The sequence below is a fragment of the Pelophylax lessonae genome (genome assembly GCF_965119305.1).
Source record: "Pelophylax lessonae genome assembly, chromosome: 6".
NCBI classification, from domain to species: Eukaryota; Metazoa; Chordata; class Amphibia; order Anura; family Ranidae; genus Pelophylax; species Pelophylax lessonae.
In genome coordinates, this window is record NC_138773.1 from 70,565,947 (window position 1) to 70,571,946 (window position 6,000).

At 51.2% G+C, this 6,000-nt stretch overlaps 1 protein-coding gene across 1 annotated transcript in view; it reads right to left on the reverse strand.

The window, feature by feature from the left end:
- Window positions 1–5,537, reverse strand: part of SLX4 (SLX4 structure-specific endonuclease subunit) — a 100,990-nt gene extending 95,453 nt beyond the window's left edge. The window contains exon 1 of the mRNA XM_082260361.1: window positions 5,445–5,537. The gene's annotated coding sequence lies outside the window, so the exon portion shown is untranslated. The remainder of the gene's footprint in view (window positions 1–5,444) is intronic.
- Between the last annotated feature and the right edge of the window lie 463 nt (window positions 5,538–6,000).

Sequence of the window (6,000 nt, forward strand, 5' to 3'; positions counted from 1 at the left end):
GGTTCCCCAGCATATTTGATGTGAGGACAGTAGTGCATGCTGTGACCTGTGGTTCCCCAGCATATTTGATGTGAGGACAGTAGTGCATGCTGTGACCTGTGGTTCCTCAGCATATTTGATGTGAGGACAGTAGTGCATGCTGTGACCTGTGGTTCCCCAGCATATTTGATGTGAGGACAGTAGTGCATGCTGTGATCTGTGGTTCCCCAGCACAGTTGATGTGAGGACATTAGTGCATGCTGTGACCTGTGGTTCCCCAGCACAGTTGATGTGAGGACATTAGTGCATTCTGTGACCTGTGGTTCCCCAGCATAGTTGCTTGTGAGGACAGTAGTGCATGCTGTGACCTGTGGTTCCTCAGCGCAGTTGCTTGTGAGGACAGTACTGCATGCTGAGACTTTTGGTTCCCCAGCACAGTTGATGTGAGGACAGTAGTGCATGCTGTGACCTGTGGTTCCCCAGCATATTTGATGTGAGGACAGTAGTGCATGCTGTGACCTGTGGTTCCCCAGCATAGTTGCTTGTGAGGACAGTAGTGCATGCTGTGACCTGTGGTTCCCCAGCATAGTTGCTTGTGAGGACAGTAGTGCATGCTGTGACCTGTGGTTCCCCAGCACAGTTGATGTGAGGACAGTAGTGCATGCTGTGACCTGTGGTTCCCCAGCATAGTTGATGTGAGGACAGTAGTGCATGCTGTGACCTGTGGTTCCTCAGCGCAGTTGCTTGTGAGGACAGTACTGCATGCTGAGACTTTTGGTTCCCCAGCACAGTTGATGTGAGGACAGTAGTGCATGCTGTGACCTGTGGTTCCCCAGCATATTTGATGTGAGGACAGTAGTGCATGCTGTGACCTGTGGTTCCCCAGCATAGTTGCTTGTGAGGACAGTAGTGCATGCTGTGACCTGTGGTTCCCCAGCATAGTTGCTTGTGAGGACAGTAGTGCATGCTGTGACCTGTGGTTCCCCAGCACAGTTGATGTGAGGACAGTAGTGCATGCTGTGACCTGTGGTTCCCCAGCATAGTTGATGTGAGGACAGTAGTGCATGCTGTGACCTGTGGTTCCCCAGCATATTTGATGTGAGGACAGTAGTGCATGCTGTGACCTGTGGTTTCCCAGCATAGTTGATGTGAGGACAATAGTGCATGCTGTGACCTGTGGTTCCCCAGCACAGTTGATGTGAGGACATTAGTGCATGCTGTGACCTGTGGTTCCTCAGCATATTTGATGTGAGGACAATAGTGCATGCTGTGACCTGTGGTTCCCCAGCACAGTTGATGTGAGGACATTAGTGCATGCTGTGACCTGTGGTTCCTCAGCACAGTTGATGTGAGGACAGTAGTGCATGCTGTGACCTGTGGTTTCCCAGCATAGTTGATGTGAGGACAATAGTGCATGCTGTGACCTGTGGTTCCCCAGCACAGTTGATGTGAGGACATTAGTGCATTCTGTGATCTGTGGTTCCCCAGCATAGTTGCTTGTGAGGACAGTAGTGCATGCTGTGACCTGTGGTTCCTCAGCATATTTGATGTGAGGACAGTAGTGCATGCTGTGATCTGTGGTTCCCCAGCACAGTTGATGTGAGGACATTAGTGCATGCTGTGACCTGTGGTTCCCCAGCACAGTTGATGTGAGGACATTAGTGCATTCTGTGACCTGTGGTTCCCCAGCATAGTTGCTTGTGAGGACAGTAGTGCATGCTGTGACCTGTGGTTCCTCAGCGCAGTTGCTTGTGAGGACAGTACTGCATGCTGAGACTTTTGGTTCCCCAGCACAGTTGATGTGAGGACAGTAGTGCATGCTGTGACCTGTGGTTCCCCAGCATATTTGATGTGAGGACAGTAGTGCATGCTGTGACCTGTGGTTCCCCAGCATAGTTGCTTGTGAGGACAGTAGTGCATGCTGTGACCTGTGGTTCCCCAGCATAGTTGCTTGTGAGGACAGTAGTGCATGCTGTGACCTGTGGTTCCCCAGCACAGTTGATGTGAGGACAGTAGTGCATGCTGTGACCTGTGGTTCCCCAGCATAGTTGATGTGAGGACAGTAGTGCATGCTGTGACCTGTGGTTCCTCAGCGCAGTTGCTTGTGAGGACAGTACTGCATGCTGAGACTTTTGGTTCCCCAGCACAGTTGATGTGAGGACAGTAGTGCATGCTGTGACCTGTGGTTCCCCAGCATATTTGATGTGAGGACAGTAGTGCATGCTGTGACCTGTGGTTCCCCAGCATAGTTGCTTGTGAGGACAGTAGTGCATGCTGTGACCTGTGGTTCCCCAGCATAGTTGCTTGTGAGGACAGTAGTGCATGCTGTGACCTGTGGTTCCCCAGCACAGTTGATGTGAGGACAGTAGTGCATGCTGTGACCTGTGGTTCCCCAGCATAGTTGATGTGAGGACAGTAGTGCATGCTGTGACCTGTGGTTCCCCAGCATATTTGATGTGAGGACAGTAGTGCATGCTGTGACCTGTGGTTTCCCAGCATAGTTGATGTGAGGACAATAGTGCATGCTGTGACCTGTGGTTCCCCAGCACAGTTGATGTGAGGACATTAGTGCATGCTGTGACCTGTGGTTCCTCAGCATATTTGATGTGAGGACAATAGTGCATGCTGTGACCTGTGGTTCCCCAGCACAGTTGATGTGAGGACATTAGTGCATGCTGTGACCTGTGGTTCCTCAGCACAGTTGATGTGAGGACAGTAGTGCATGCTGTGACCTGTGGTTTCCCAGCATAGTTGATGTGAGGACAATAGTGCATGCTGTGACCTGTGGTTCCCCAGCACAGTTGATGTGAGGACATTAGTGCATTCTGTGATCTGTGGTTCCCCAGCATAGTTGCTTGTGAGGACAGTAGTGCATGCTGTGACCTGTGGTTCCTCAGCATATTTGATGTGAGGACAGTAGTGCATGCTGTGATCTGTGGTTCCCCAGCACAGTTGATGTGAGGACATTAGTGCATGCTGTGACCTGTGGTTCCCCAGCACAGTTGATGTGAGGACATTAGTGCATTCTGTGACCTGTGGTTCCCCAGCATAGTTGCTTGTGAGGACAGTAGTGCATGCTGTGACCTGTGGTTCCTCAGCGCAGTTGCTTGTGAGGACAGTACTGCATGCTGAGACTTTTGGTTCCCCAGCACAGTTGATGTGAGGACAGTAGTGCATGCTGTGACCTGTGGTTCCCCAGCATATTTGATGTGAGGACAGTAGTGCATGCTGTGACCTGTGGTTCCCCAGCATAGTTGCTTGTGAGGACAGTAGTGCATGCTGTGACCTGTGGTTCCCCAGCATAGTTGCTTGTGAGGACAGTAGTGCATGCTGTGACCTGTGGTTCCCCAGCACAGTTGATGTGAGGACAGTAGTGCATGCTGTGACCTGTGGTTCCCCAGCATAGTTGATGTGAGGACAGTAGTGCATGCTGTGACCTGTGGTTCCTCAGCGCAGTTGCTTGTGAGGACAGTACTGCATGCTGAGACTTTTGGTTCCCCAGCACAGTTGATGTGAGGACAGTAGTGCATGCTGTGACCTGTGGTTCCCCAGCATATTTGATGTGAGGACAGTAGTGCATGCTGTGACCTGTGGTTCCCCAGCATAGTTGCTTGTGAGGACAGTAGTGCATGCTGTGACCTGTGGTTCCCCAGCATAGTTGCTTGTGAGGACAGTAGTGCATGCTGTGACCTGTGGTTCCCCAGCACAGTTGATGTGAGGACAGTAGTGCATGCTGTGACCTGTGGTTCCCCAGCATAGTTGATGTGAGGACAGTAGTGCATGCTGTGACCTGTGGTTCCTCAGCGCAGTTGCTTGTGAGGACAGTACTGCATGCTGAGACTTTTGGTTCCCCAGCACAGTTGATGTGAGGACAGTAGTGCATGCTGTGACCTGTGGTTCCCCAGCATATTTGATGTGAGGACAGTAGTGCATGCTGTGACCTGTGGTTCCCCAGCATAGTTGCTTGTGAGGACAGTAGTGCATGCTGTGACCTGTGGTTCCCCAGCATAGTTGCTTGTGAGGACAGTAGTGCATGCTGTGACCTGTGGTTCCCCAGCACAGTTGATGTGAGGACAGTAGTGCATGCTGTGACCTGTGGTTCCCCAGCATAGTTGATGTGAGGACAGTAGTGCATGCTGTGACCTGTGGTTCCCCAGCATATTTGATGTGAGGACAGTAGTGCATGCTGTGACCTGTGGTTTCCCAGCATAGTTGATGTGAGGACAATAGTGCATGCTGTGACCTGTGGTTCCCCAGCACAGTTGATGTGAGGACATTAGTGCATGCTGTGACCTGTGGTTCCTCAGCATATTTGATGTGAGGACAATAGTGCATGCTGTGACCTGTGGTTCCCCAGCACAGTTGATGTGAGGACATTAGTGCATGCTGTGACCTGTGGTTCCTCAGCACAGTTGATGTGAGGACAGTAGTGCATGCTGTGACCTGTGGTTTCCCAGCATAGTTGATGTGAGGACAATAGTGCATGCTGTGACCTGTGGTTCCCCAGCACAGTTGATGTGAGGACATTAGTGCATTCTGTGATCTGTGGTTCCCCAGCATAGTTGCTTGTGAGGACAGTAGTGCATGCTGTGACCTGTGGTTCCTCAGCGCAGTTGCTTGTGAGGACAGTAGTGCATGCTGAGACTTTTGGTTCCCCAGCACAGTTGATGTGAGGACAGTACTGCATGCTGAGACTTTTGGTTCCCCAGCACAGTTGATGTGAGGACAGTAGTGCACGCTGAGGCCTGTGGTTCCCCAGCACAGTTGCTTGTGAGGACAGTAGTGCATGCTGAGACTTTTGGTTCCCCAGCACAGTTGATGTGAGGACAGTACTGCATGCTGAGACTTTTGGTTCCCCAGCACAGTTGATGTGAGGACAGTACTGCATGCTGAGACTTTTGGTTCCCCAGCACAGTTGATGTGAGGACAGTAGTGCACGCTGAGGCCTGTGGTTCCCCAGCACAGTTGCTTGTGAGGACAGTAGTGCACGCTGAGACTTTTGGTTCCCCAGCACAGTTGATGTGAGGACAGCAGTGCTAGGGTTACCACCTCATCCCTTTAATCCAGGACACATATTATTAATTACACAGGTTCTGTGGCTGATTAAGGTGGTAATTAAACTCACTTAGTGACTTATGTGCCTTATATCAGCCTCAGAACCTGCATTATTCAGGAGTCCTGGATTAAAGGGATGAGGTGGCAACCCTAAGTAGTGCATGATGCTGTGACCTGTGGTTCCCCAGCACAGTTGCGTGTGAGTACAATAGTGCACGCTGAAGCTTGTGGTTCCCCAGCACAGTTGGTTGTGAGCACAGTACTGCATGCTGAGACTTATGGTCCCTGAAGAGCATACTGGAACATACAAATAAAGCCCTCTGGGCTCTTATCCTATCCCTCCGCTCTCTACACCAGCACTGCCACCCTCTCCGTGCCCCTTACCACCTCCCCCATTTATCTCACGGTACCTGAACCCAGCCGTACACACGGATCCGGAAGTAGCTTCATTACGTCACCCTGAGACCAGCAACAAGCGTCACATCGGCCCCGCAGCAACCGAGTGTGCTGCCCTCTAGCGGCGATGCGCTGATAGTAATCCTGCCGAGCAAAATGGCCGCTGAATGGTCCAATAAGGGCTGATTTTTTTGTGTTGTGTACCTCATATGTACGCGATATGGCCTGTTCCCATCAGATAGTCAGGGGCACAGGTTCATGATATGCTTCCCTCAGTCTTCCTCCTGGACACTGAGCTGTTACATGACTCTTGTATACATTCATGTAATGATAATCTATTGAACGGTCTTATGAGGGACCCCAGAGTCCCATATGCCCTCTGTTTTTCCAGATCCCATGGGATAGGCCCGGTATTAAGGCCGGGTTCACACTAGCTGTGGCCGTGACCCGGTCCGATGCGTCCCTGTTCTCCATTTCAGGTTAAAACCAGGTTCAAATGAATTCAGACGTGAAATGAAGCCAAAGACGTTACAGATACCTTTTCCAGTACGCCCCGGAGTGTGAACCGGC